The following is a 15,095-nucleotide window of genomic DNA, read 5'->3' as shown; positions in this document are numbered from 1 at the left end:
GTTACCGGATAAATATACAAACATTAAACTAAAATACGGGCCATAAAATTTCATTCATATTTCAAAACGTTCATTCACTTACACATAGTCCCTTATTTGAGTCTACGAAGCCCAAAACATACTTTAGAAAGGGTTCAGGACTAAACCGAGAGCTTACAAAAATCTTGGAAATTTCATGCTTTAAGGCTCTACACGCCTGTGTCCCAAAGTCGTGTTCCATACACGACTGAGACACATGGTCGTGTCTCTGCCTGTGTGGAATATACCTAGGCTATTTTCCAAGCTTTGGTCAACCTTAATCTCTTACACACTTATACAAAATCAAAAGAATATAACATGGTATTCATTTATGATTAAATATTCTCAATTAAACCACAAACATAGCATTTGTATGTCATCATACATGTGTATCTCATACTCATTTTACCTTGTTTATTATAGTACCACTTATACATTTATACCAAGATTATCATCTTACCAAATATCTTCAGCTTAATCATCAAGCATTCATATTTAAAACTAGATCATATCTTTATAAAATACCACAATTCAGATCATAAAATAACATGTTTGCTTGAAACATTTCAATTCAACTCCATACCCAACAAGCATTACATTGAGACTAGTCATATATATATATATATACATGTCATGATACATATCATTCTCTTTCTGTTTTCTTATAAACACATATCATTTATTTCATTATATCAATATTTCATATACATAGTTTCCATGTATTCCACATATATTTATTTTCCTCCTCCTCTTCCCCATTCCACATCCTTAATGTATATAGCATTCTTGTAAGTACGATTTCACAATTTACTAATAAATGCTCACATCAAACTGTCCACACGAGTCATAGTCACTTACTTATTTATAATTCGAGCTACAGAGCTCCAAATTAAGATCCGTAAATTTCCCCTGAAACTGGACTCACATATCTTTGGTTTAGCCAATTAGTACAGTTTATTCATTAAAATTTATCCTGTTTCACATTCTCGATTCGACCTCTCTTCACTAAAATTAATTATCTCACAAAGATGAACTCGAATAATGTTCTTGTTGATTTATCTTGAAAATAGACTCATTAGATATTTTAAAAATATAATTTTAAGCCTCTAATTATTTTTATCCAAATTTTTGTGATTTTCCAAAGTCTGAACAGGGGATCACGTAATCATTCTGAACCAGTCTCACAAAAACATAAATATATAAAAATATAGAACTCATTTTCTTTCTCTGTTTCTTTTATATGAAAATAGACTCATTAAGATTTAATTTGATATCTCATTAAGTCTATGATTCAATGTATACTATTTTTAGTGATTTTTCAAAATCACGTCACTGCTACTGTCCAAAACAGTTTTATTGCTAATTCACTCTTTCACACTTTCTTTGTATTAACCTCATTTTAACATACATTGTAACACCCCGAACCCGAGACCATCACCGGTGTCGGACGCGAGGGGTTAACGAGCCAAGTCCTCTTAAAGCACCGACCAATTTGGCATTTCCAGACAGGCTGGAAAAACTGCATCACTGTCGCCTTAAAAATCATATCTCGAGTTTCAAAACTCGGAAACTGATTCCGTAAATTTTTCCTGAATTTAGACTCATATATCCTTCCATGGATTTATTTCTAGAATTTTTGGTCAGGCCAATTGGTACAGTTTATTAGTTAAATTCACCCATGTTACAGGGGTCTACTACACTGACCTTCTCGCGTTACAACTTGAATATCTCTCTGTACAGGGTTTTAATACTGATGCTGTTTGTTTCTAATGAAACTAGACTCAAAAAGAAATCTTCACATATAAGGAATGACTTCTAATTCATTCTGGATAATTTATGGTAAATTTTCAAAGTCGCGACAGGGGACCCAGAAAAAGTTCTGGCCCTGTCTCACGAGAACTTTAATATCTCTCGGTATACTGTTCATATGATCGTTTCGTTACTTTCATATGAAAATAGACTCGTCAAGGTTCGATCGCATAATTTATTCACTATTTAACACCATTCCTACAAATTTTGGTGATTTTCCACATCCACGTCACTGCAGCTGGCAGCATCTGTTTTTAAGGTAGGCTTTACCTATATTGTAGTTCCCATGGACCAACTATAGTCTAGTCATACTTAGGTCCAACATATGATCATATTTAGCCATTCCAATGGCTGATCATGTGACCAACTCTCTCATTTCAAACCATAATCACATCATGAAACCAAATATAATTACAAACCACATATGGTCAAATTCCGTACTCCACTTTTACGAACCATTTTCGTATGGCCGCACACATATACATCACAAAGTACTTAAAAACAACCGAGGGTAGTCCTATACATGCCATATCCAAAACTCAACTAAAGGAGTACCAAAAAGGGCTTTGATAGTGTGGTTGACTTCAACTTCTATGATCCCGAATCCGATCGCTAACGAGCAAAATCTATAAACAGAGAAACAAAGAAACGGAGTAAGCAATTTATGCTTAGTAAGTTTGAGCCATAATATACACACAACCAAAGCATAGCATTCAAGTAGCTAAACAATAATTCATATGCACAATTTCTCAAAGACATGCTTACTTCACAATCCCAACTCTTATATTCATACACAAATAACGGCCTAGTTAATGCCGATAGCTCATTTATCATTAGAGCGAATATTCATACGCACTTACTCATAGTGTGCGAAGCACACACAAAACATACCTTGTTGTTGGGAATTTCACAAGGGCATTAACTGAAAATTTTCCAGCAAGTTCAAAGTTCTCGAATCACATACCTTCGGAGTTTATCCGGATATAGCTACTCGTTCAAACGCCTTCGGGACATAGCCCGGTTATGGTAACCCACACAAAGGCCTTCGGGACTTAACCCGGATATCACAATTTGCACAATTGCCTTCGGGCTTAGCCCGGATATCATAACTCGCACAATTGCCTTCGGGCTTAGCCCGGATATCACAATTTGCACAATTGCCTTCGGGCTTAGCCCGGATATCACAATTTGCACAATTGCCTTCGGGCTTAGCCCGGATATCACTCGAACATTCATACACATCTTTGTTTCAATTTCATAACACAACTTTTATGCACAATTCACTTAGTAAAAATATCATTTCGGCTCAATGGCCACATACAAAGGCACAAATTCGATTGCTTATTACTTCATTCAATCGAATCAAAATCTAAGTTTCGATACTCGAAAACTTACCTCGGATGTGGTCGAACGATTTCGACGGCTATTCGACGACTTTTTCCTTCCTCTTATCGGATTTAGCTCCCCTTTGCTCTTGAGCTTAATTTAGCAAATAAATTGGTTTTATCATTTGAGCATCGAAAGAGGAATTCAAGATACCTAGCCAATATATATGCTCATTAGGCATCAAAGTCGCATATGTACGAAATCACGAATCGAACTCAACACATTAGTTAATATTCCTCTTAGCCGAATTTTCTAAGCCAAGAATAGGCATCAATATGCTTGCCTCTAACCGAATGCATGCACACCAATTTCCCCTCATGTGGCGAATATGCATGTCCATGTTGAGGCCAATTATGCACTTAATACCACACAAAACAGCATGCATTTTACTAACTAACGCGTTACATATTGTAGCTCAATACACATCTCTCATGTACTTCATAACCAAACATCATCACAAGCAAATATATACCTTGAAATAGTATATACGTCATGCCAATACATCATGTGCAAACATGTATACACATATAGGTGCAAGGCCGAATCTCAAGGGGTTCATACCCATCCAAACACAAATTTTTACCAATCAAGTAACAAGCATAAATCATGCTCATGAATGCACCATGGCCGAATACATCACAACCATACTCTTTCAACTTCGGTCATGGTTAAACAAAGAATTCAATGTCCTACTCAAGAATACTAAAAAGAAATTTCAAGAGTAGTCAATCCATCATTACATGCATCATCAACAAGCTTCACATTTAGCATGCAATGGCTTTAACACAATATCAACCTTGGCCAAATACCATTTTTCATGGCATAGCAAGGATTTGAACCATGGCTAACATGCACATCAAGTTAGCAACCAAAACAAGCATGAATCTCATGACACAACCTCAACATACTTTAATCTTGATGCAAGTATAGCCAAATCTCCTTCTAGATCTCTTCTAAACTAAAAATGGAGCAAAATTTCCTTCCTTCTTAGAATTTTCAGCCCAAAGAAAATGAGAGTGGATGAACCAAATTTTTTTCTTTTCCTTTCTCTCAACTCACGGCCAAGGGGGAAGCATGGATGAGACCATTTTTTTTTTCTTTCTTTGCCCATGCTCTTTATTTTATTATTTCACCCTAATGCACCAACAAAACATGTTTCATGACATGTTTTGCCCATCCACTCTTGCCATGGCGGCCACTTCATGTTGGGGGAATTTGACATGCAAATCCTTATTTTTGCATGCATGATCAACTAGTCATCACACATTTCCCCATCATACTTTCAAAGTTCACTACTAGGTCCTTTCTAGTGAAATTCACATTTATAACACTAAATCGAAACATCAAAAATGTCACACACAAATTAACACATATCATAGGCATCAAAATAAATTTTAAATTATTTTTATGCCTCGATTTTGTGGTCCCGAAACCACATCCCGACTAGGGTCAATTTTGGCTGTCACAACTCTCCCCCACTTAAGAAATTTTCGTCCCCAAAAATCTTACCGGTAAATAGGGTTGGGTATCGCTCTTTCATAGAGTTCTCGGTTTCCCAAGTAGCTTTTTCTATCCCGTGTTTGAGCCATAACACTTTCACTAGCGGAACCCGCTTGTTTCGCAACTCTTTCACTTCACGTGATAGGATACGAATCGGTTCTTCCTCATAACTCATATTGGCTTGAATTTCAACCTCTGATGGACTAATCACGTGCGATGGATCGGATCTATAGCGTCAAGCATCGAAACATGAAAGACATCGTGAATCTTTTCGAGTTCGGGGCAAAATCAAATGATATGCAAGCGGACCGACTCGCCGGATATCTCATATGGCCCAATGAACCTCGGGCTCAATTTGCCCTTACTACCGAATCGAGTATCTTTTTCCAAGCGAAACCTTGAGAAACACTTTATCTCCCACGATACTCGATGTCTTTTCGTTTCGCACCAGCGTCGACTTCTTGACGATCGGAGGCTATCTTCGGACCTTCATGGATTACTTTCACTTTCTGTTCAGCATCTCTAATCAAATCCACCCCGAAAATTTTGCTTTCACCGAGCTTAGTCCAAAACAATGGCATACGGCATTTACGACCGTATAAAGCCTCGTAGGGTGCCATCTTAATACTTGATTGAAAACTATTGTTGTAAGCGAATTCAATCAAAGGCAAATACCGTTCCTATGAACCACTGAACTCGAGGATGCAACATCTTAACATATCCTCAAGTATCTGAATTATCCGCTCGGATTGACCATCGGTTTGGGGGTGAAAGGCGGTGCTGAAATGCAACTTGGTACCCAAAGCTTCTTGCAACTTCTTCCAAAATCGCGAGGTAAATCTCGGATCTCTATCCGACACGATGGAAATAGGCACCCCGTGTAATCTCACAATCTGAGAAACGTACAATTCGGCTAGTTTGTCCATTGAAAAACCCGTACGTACGGGGACAAAGTGAGCCGACTTAGTCAATCTATCTACAACGACCCAAACCGCATCCTTCTTACTCGCTGACAATGGCAGTCCGGACACAAAGTCCATGGTGACTCGATCCCATTTCCACTCGGGTATCGTGATCGGCTGAAGTAATCCTGAAGGCACTTGATGTTCCGCTTTCACTTGTTGACATATTAAACATCTCGAAACAAAGTCGGAGATGTCTCGTTTCATACCATGCCACCAAAACCGACGTTTCAAATCGTTGTACATCTTCGTACTCCCCGGGTGGATTGCCATTCGGCTACAATGGGCTTCGTTCAGAATTATCGAAATAAGTTCAATTCTTTGGAACACAGACGACTTTTGAACCTCAAACAATCGTCATCATCGATTTGAAACTCGAGTCCTTGTTCGAACACCCCACCGTTTTGCAACCAACTCGTTGTCGACTTTACGAGCTTCACGAATTTGATGTATCAATAATGGTTTGGCTTTCAATTCAGCTACTAACACATTGTCGGATCGAATGATAAGTGCACATTCATCGCTCGTAAAGCGAATAATGATTTACGACTTAAGGCATCCGCAACCACATTAGCCTTTCCGGGTGATAATCAACGAGCGAGCTCATAATCTTTTAACAACTCGAGCCAACGTCTTTGTCGCAGATTTAAGTCTCTTTGGGTCATCAAATATTTGAGACTTTTGTGATCCGAATACACATGGCACTTCTCACCAAATAAGTAATGTCGCCATATCTTTAAAGGCGAATCGATGGCGACCAATTCGAGATCATGGGTCGGATAATTTTTCTCATGTGGCTTTAATTGTCTCGATGCATAGGCCACAACTCGCCCTTCTTGCATCAATACACAACCCAACCCAAGTAGGGATGCGTCACTATAAATAACAAACTCTTTGCCCGATTCGGGTTGCACTAGAATTGGGGCTTCATCAAATAAGTTTTCGCTTGATCGAAACTTTTCGACATTTCTCTGTCCATTCGAACTTAACATCCTTTTGGAGTAGCCGTCATTGGCGTGGCTATCGTTGAGAAACCTTTACAAATCGTCGGTAATAACCGCCAGCCCCAAAAAGCTCGAACCTCGGTAATATTTCTCGAGGCTTCCAGTTAAGTATGGCTGAAATTTTGTTCGGGTCGACTCGAATACCCGATGCAGATATCACATGCCCCAAGAAGCTAACCTCTCTTAACCAGAACTCACACTTGCTGAACTTAGCATATAATTGCTTATTCAAAAATTTGCAGACTAACCTCGGTGTTCAAAGATGTTCGGTCTCATTTCTTGAATAGACCAAGATGTCATCAATGAACACGACTACAAACCGATCCAAATATGGTCTGAAGATCCGATTCATTAAATCCATAAATATCGCAGGGGCATTAGTAAGCCCAAACGGCATCACTAGGAACTCGTAGTGACCATATCTCGCTCAAGGCGCCTTGGGTACGTCCAATCTCGAATTCGTAATTGATAATAGCCCAATCTCAAATCTATTTTCTAGAACACCGAAGCTCCTTCGCTTGATCGAACAAATCGTCGATACACGGTAGCGGATATTTGTTCTTTATCGTCGCTTTATTAAGTCGACGATAGTCGATGCACAACCTCATGGTTCCATCCTTCTTTTCACAAACAATCTTGGCGCACCCAAAGGCGAAACTCGCGAGCAAAACCTCTATCCACCAATTCTTGCAACTGAGATTTCAACTCCTTTAATTCCGTTGGTGCCATACGATCACGAGCTATCGAAATTGGAGTGGTACCGGTACCAATTCGATGCCAAATTCTATTTCCCGAACAGTGGTAAACCCGCAATTCTTGAGGAAAACATCCGGTATTCACAAACCATCGCACAGATTCGGGTTTCTTTTCGACTCCTTGTCATCGAGCACATACATAAGGTATGCTTCGCACCCTTTTCTTACATATTTCTGGGCCAACATTGCTGATATTACAGCTGCCAACCCCTTTAAGTCCGTAGACTCAACCCGAATTATCTCGTTATTCGCGCACCTCAAATCGATGGTCTTGGTTTTGCAATTTACAACCGCATCGTGCATGGTCAACCAATCCAAACCAAGAATAACGTTGAATTCGTCGAACGGCAAAAGCATCAAGTCCGCCAGAAAACAAGAACCTCGGAATACTAGGGGACTTTTCTTACACACTTTGTTGACAAGCACGTAATGACCCAAGGGGTTTGACACCCGAATTACAAACTCAGTAGACTCAATGGGCAAAGTCTTACTGGATGCTAAGGTTTCGCATATATATAAGAATGAGTAGGACCAGGGTCAATCAAAGCAATCACATTAGTGTAAAGGAGAGTAAAAGTACCGGTAATAACATCTAACGAGGAAGCATCCTCACGTGCGAGTATAGCATAAGTCCTAGCAGGAGCACGAGCCTCGGATCTGATGGTAGCATCTCTAGATCCTCTCTGCCCGCCACTAGCATTGCCCATATTTCTAGGTGGCCTATCTCGAGTTGTGGTAGCACCCGGGTTCCCACTTTGATTTACGTTTTGTTCAGATAAACTCGGGCAATCCTTAATGAAATGATCAACTGATCCGCACTTGTAACAGGAGCGGTCACGGAATCTACAACTCCCAGAATGCCATTTGCCACAATATTGGCACTCGTTCGTCTCGACGATCATTGCCAACACTGGCGATCAAGTGACTCAGCGTGCCCATAGGGGTCGATCGCGGTCTCATCTAGAAAAGCCCGAAGTGTCTCTAGACCGGCCTAAGCCATCTCTAAATTTCTTTGATGAATGTGGGAAGGGCTTCCCAAGACCTCTTCTGAAACTCCCTTGCTCCCACTTCACTTTTCTTTTCTCCATACCGAGCTCCTCGGTTTTGCACGCCGCCGACAAGAGCCACAAACTCTCGGATTTCCAAAATGCCAACATACGACTTTATATCATCATTCAGTCCATCTTGAGCGTTTACACATCACGCCTTCAAGAAATGCATTCACGCGCATACCGACTAAGCCTCACAAATTTTCGTTCGTAGTCGGTAACCGACATGGAACCTTGTTTAAGTTTAAGAAATTCCTTCCGTTTTTGATCCATAAATCTCTGACTGATATACTTCTTTCGGAACTCGATTAGAAAGAACTCCCAAGTTACGTACTCCTAGGCACAATGAAGTCGAGTACTCCACCAATAGTAGGCAGAATCGTGTAGCAAGGAGATAGTACACTTTAAGCATTCATCGGGTGTACATGATAGCTCATCGAGCACCGGATAGTGTTGTCCAACCAAAATTCAGCTTGCTCGGCATCGTCGCTATCGTAGCTTTAAATTCATAGCCCCATGTTTTGAATTACATCCGATTGGGGCTTACTTGACCTTATTTGGTCGATTCTGGGAGGTATTATAGGTCTGAGGTTGCATTATTCGGGAATGGAGGTTGTGGAACAGTAGTGTTAGTTCGAATGTATTGGTTGAACCAATCATTCATCACGCTATAAAAGGCTTGCCTAGCCTCATCATTCGGATTGCTGGCCATAGGTTGAGAGTCCGCGGCCACGCCCTTGCGCGGAGCAGCGCCACACTCTCCACATCATCACTATTGCTCGGTTGGGATCGGGATCCATTGCTATAAACAAACACAAATTCATTGTCGAAATCACCACACTATCAATTTATCACTATATGGCATGTATAGCTAGACCCCAAACATATCACGGTAGTCCTAGAATCGACTAAACCGTAGCTCGATACCAATAAAATTGTAACACCCGAACACGAGACCATCGCCGTTATCGGACGCGAGGGGTTAACGAGCCAAGTCCTCTTAAAGCACCGACCAATTTGGCATTTCGGACAAAGTGGAAAAAGCTGCGTCACTTTCAGCCTTAAAAATCATATCTCGAGTTTCAAAACTCGCATAGCATTCAAGTAGCTAAACAATAATTCATATGCACAATCTCTCAAAGACATGCTTACTTCACAATCCCAACTCTTATATTCATACACAAATAATGGCCTAGTTAATGCCGATAGCTCATTTATCATTAGAGCGAATATTCATACGCACTTACTCATAGTGTGCTGAAGCACACAAAACATACCTTGTTGTTGGGAATTTCACAAGGGCATTAATCGAAAATTTTCCAGCAAGTTCAAAGTTCTCGAATCACATACCTTCGAGTTTATCCGGATATAGCTACTCGTTCAAACGCCTTCGGGACATAGCCCGGTTATGGTAACCCGCACAAAGGCCTTCGGACTTAACCGGATATCACAATTTGCACAATTGCCTTGGGCTTAGCCCGATATCATAACTCGCACAATTGCCTTCGGCTTAGCCCGATATCACAATTTGCACAATTGCCTTGGGCTTAGCCCGGATATCACAATTTGCACAATTGCCTTGGGCTTAGCCCGATATCACTCGAACATTCATACACATCTTTGTTTCAATTTCATAACACAACTTTTATGCACAATTCACTTAGCAAAAATATCATTTCGGCTCAATGGCCACATACAAAGGCACAAATTGATTGCTTATTACTTCATTCAATCGAATCAAAGTCTAAGTTTCAATACTCAAAACTTACCTCGGACGTGGTCGAACGATTTCGACGGCTATTCGACGACTTTTTCCTTCCCTTATCGGATTTAGCTCCCTTTGCTCTTGAGCTTAATTTAGCAAATAAATTGGTTTTATCATTTGAGCATCGAAGAGGAATTCAAGATACCTAGCCAATATATATGCTCATTAGGCATCAAAGTCGCATATGTACGAAATCACGAATCGAACTCAACACATTAGTTAATATTCCTCTTAGCGAATTTTCTAAGCCAAGAATAGGCATCAATATGCTTGCCTCTAACCGAATGCATGCACACCAATTTCCCTCATGTGGCGAATATGCATGTCCATGTTGAGGCCAATTATGCACTTAATACCACACAAAACAGCATGCATTTTACTAACTAACGATTACATATTGTAGCTCAATACACATCTCTCATGTACTTCATAACCGAAACATCATCACAAGCAAATATATACCTTGAAATAGTATATACGTCATGCCAATACATCATGTGCAAACATGTATACACATATAGGTGCAAGGTCAATCTCAAGGGTTCATACCCATCCAAACACAAATTTTTACCAATCAAGTAACAAGCATAAATCATGCTCATGAATGCACCATGGCCGAATACATCACAACCATACTCTTTCAACTTCGGTCATGGTTAAACAAAGAATTCAATGTCCTACTCAAGAATACTAAAAAGAAATTTCAAGAGTAGTCAATCCATCATTACATGCATCATCAACAAGCTTCACATTTAGCATGCAATGGCTTTAACACAATATCAACCTTGGCCAAATACCATTTTTCATGGCATAGCAAGGATTTGAACCATGGCTAACATGCACATCAAGTTAGCAACCAAAACAAGCATGAATCTCATGACACAACCTCAACATACCTTAATCTTGATGCAAGTATAGCCAAATCTCCTTCTAGATCTCTTCTAAACTAAAAATAGAGCAAAATTTCCTTCCTTCTTAGAATTTTCAGCCCAAAGAAAATGAGAGTGGATGAACCAATTTTTTTTTCTTTTCCTTTCTCTCAACTCACGGCCAAGGGGGGGAAGCATGGATGAGACCATTTTTTTTTTCTTTCTTTGCCCATGCTCTTTATTTTATTATTTCACCCTAATGCACCAACAAAACATGTTTCATGACATGTTTTGCCCATCCACTCTTGCCATGGCCGGCCACTTCATGTTGGGGGGGGAAATTTGACATGCAAATCCCTTATTTTTGCATGCATGATCAACTAGTCATCACACATTTCCCCATCATACTTTCAAAGTTCACTACTAGGTCCTTTCTAGTGAAATTCACATTTATAACACTAAATCGAAACATCAAAAATGTCACACACAAATTAACACATATCATAGGCATCAAAATAAATTTTAAATTATTTTTATGCCTCGGTTTTGTGGTCCCGAAACCACATCCCGACTAGGGTCAATTTTGGGCTGTCACATACATATCACAAATCATTTTCACCACATTTCATACATCACAAGTATAGACCCATGGTCACAAGGTCACCATAAAATCATCCTCATGTATAACTTACTTGTTTATAACGTTACCACATCCTGGTCACTTAATGAACACATCATACATTCACATAACCAAGTTCCTGCACTTATTCATCACAAAACTCACAAAGCAATACATAGAGAGTCTCTCGTTGAACACTTCGGATCAATCATCGATACTTGGTGGTTTCAGCACATAGCTCCACCCATCATATAGTTCGGCTCTCTTGTACACATGGTGAACACTCAGTACCACCCATGTGACCTAGCCAATTTATCTCGTAGCTCTCTTGTCTACATGGTGTCCTTCACCTGAAACCACGCATGCGACCTAGCTACATATATCCCGTAGCTCTCTTGTCTACATGGTGTACACATAGTATCAACCATGCGACCTAGCTACATCATAATGTCTTGTAGCTTTCTTGTACACATGATGTGCACTCAGCACCATACATGTGACCTAGCTACATACTATCTGTATCATCCAATCTTTCCGAAGGTTCAACCGGGATTTCTCTCTCTTTTCTAACAATTTCACCAATCAAGTAATTATCCACAAACATATTTCCAATATTATTATAAAATATCATAATACAAGTAATATTGATGTATTACTTACATATAAACTTACATCTCATTTAATATCAAGGCAATAACATTAAATTACACATTGCCTTATTAAAAATCATATAAACTTACAATTTCCCTAATATCCATAATCATAGAAATCACATTTATGTATGATAATTCAATGCACTTCATGTACCATAGACATATTTTTAAATCAATTCATAAACTTGGCACCATAATCATTTAATTTAACATAATTCAATTAATTCACTAAATTTAACTTTCAAATATAAATTACAAAGATTATTGATGTATTATTATCATACCAACTTACATACTTTCAACACCTCGAAATTATAATAAATATATCAATTTTACATTGAAACATGCATAAATTAATGTTTATTATATATATGAACTTACCTCGATACTAAAACGGTCATTTTACCAACTTTCCCAACTTTCGATTTTTCTCTCATTCTAGGTTCAAATCTCATTTTTCGGGATCTAAAACATCATATTTTACTTATTTAATTAATGTACTATTCAAAACAGTCCTTAACTCAAACTTTTGAAAAATTACAATTTTGCCCCTAAACTTTTGCATATTTACACTTTTGCCCCTAGGCTCGGGAATTAAACTTCATCCCTTATTCTTATGTTTTATGAAAGGCTGGTCACTTTTCCCTTCTATGGCAACATCAAATTCTCACTCTAACATATACTTATGACTATTAGGTATTTTTACCGATTAAGCCTTTTTACTCGTTTTCACTCAAAACCGAGTAGCACAAGTTGTCTAACATAATTTAAAACCTCATATTCTACCATAAAACAGAAAAATAAACACATTTAACCTATGGGTATTTTTCCAAATATGAACCCTAGCTTAAATTATTGCTAGAATAAGCTTAATCAAATTACCGGGATTCAAAAAAACGTAAAGAACTTGAAAAACGGGGTTAGAATGGACTTACTATTGAGATTGGAAAGCTTGAAAACCCTAGCCATGGCTTCCCCCATGCTAATTTCGTCCTCCATGAAAAAGATGAGTCAATTTTGGCTTTATTTTCCCTTTTTATTTCTTTTAATTACCAAATGACCAAAATGCCCTTCCTTACTAAACTTTCAAAAATTCCATCCATGTCCAATTTTTGTCCATCACTTAGAAATTGGTCAAATTTCTATTTAAGACCTCCTAATTAATATTTCAAAGCAATTTCATACTAGAAACTTCTAGAATGCAAGTTTTGCAACTTATTCAATTTAGTCCCTAACTTCAAATTGAGCACTTTATGCATAGAATTTCTTCACGAAATTTTCACACAATGAAATCATATCATAGACCTAAAAATAATCATAAAATAATTATTTCTCTCTCAGATTTTGTGGTCCTGAAACCTCTATTCCAACTAGACCCAATTTCGGGCTATTACAGTTCCGTTTTACAATAACAATTCTATACTTGAAAGCTAAAATTCTTACAAACGTAAAGAAGACAGGATATATCCAAGGCACAATCACAGATTGGGACCTCTATTGAATAGCTGTAGACTCTGTTCTACAGCAATGAGTTGAATAAAGTGAGGATCCCAAAGAAGAAGAAGAAGAAGATCCCACAAAGATCGAGCCAATGCAATCGGTTGAAGTTCTTGATAAGGTGGAACCAATGGAACCAAAAGCTGGACTTGATGTCGAGACTTCAATGTTCAGAGTTCAACCGCCTCGCTTAGATCTTTGAGATGAGCTGTCAAAGTTGATGGACATAATGCAACATATGCAGTGGCATCAACAAGCTTACTAGAGATACTCAAAAATAAGGGATGACTCGATGAGAAGTGATCTTCCGAAAATTTACAATGACCCATTTATTTTTATGCCTGAGTTTCCAGATTACATATTTGAACCATAGATCCCATTATCAAAGAAGGAGCAAAGCGATTCATGCAAAGACAATAATGATAGAGCAAAAAATGAGTTGAATTCGGAATGATCTTGTGACAGCCCAAAATTGACCCTAGTCGGGAAGTGGTTTCGGAACCGCTAAATCGAGTCACCGAAATGTTTGAACGTAATATTTATTGTCTAGAATATGTATTTATGAATGTGTGAAAATTTCAAGCTTCGATTTAGTCGATTGCACGTGAATTCAGTTATTAGGACTTGTGTGACACTTTTGAAATGTGATAGGCTAATCTATAAGGACCTAATAGTGCATGTAATCAAAAGGGGGGACTTGCATGTCAAATTTCCCCCCCTAATAGCTAATGACCGGCCAAGACAAGGGATTATGGGTAAAAACATGTCATAAAACATGTTGGGACAATGGTGTATGTAAGAAAAAAATAAAATAATGAGCATGGGAATTTAATAATGAAAGGGAACAAAAAAAAAAAAGAAAAGAGAATGGTGAGTGTCTCTCCCCCCTTTGCCGTGAGTTGAAGAAAAGAGAAGAAAAAAATTTGTTGTTCATCTTTTTTTTCATTTCTTTGAGCTGAAATTCTAAGGAAGAAGGAAGGGGTTCTTGCTTCATGCTTGGTTTGGAAGAGGATTAGGAGGAGGTTTGGCCATACTTGTGTCTAGATTAAGGTATGTTTGAGGTTGTGCCATGAGATTCATGCATGTTCTTAGTTGCTAGCTTGAGTTCTAATTAGTCCATGGTTCAAAACTTTGCTATATCATGGGGATGATATTCGGCCAAGGTAGATTTTGTGTTAATGTCATTGCATGCTAAACATGAAGCTTGTT

Source organism: Gossypium arboreum, chromosome 10 (assembly GCF_025698485.1).
Source record: "Gossypium arboreum isolate Shixiya-1 chromosome 10, ASM2569848v2, whole genome shotgun sequence".
NCBI classification, from domain to species: domain Eukaryota; kingdom Viridiplantae; phylum Streptophyta; class Magnoliopsida; order Malvales; family Malvaceae; genus Gossypium; species Gossypium arboreum.
This window is presented reverse-complemented; position numbering follows the sequence as displayed.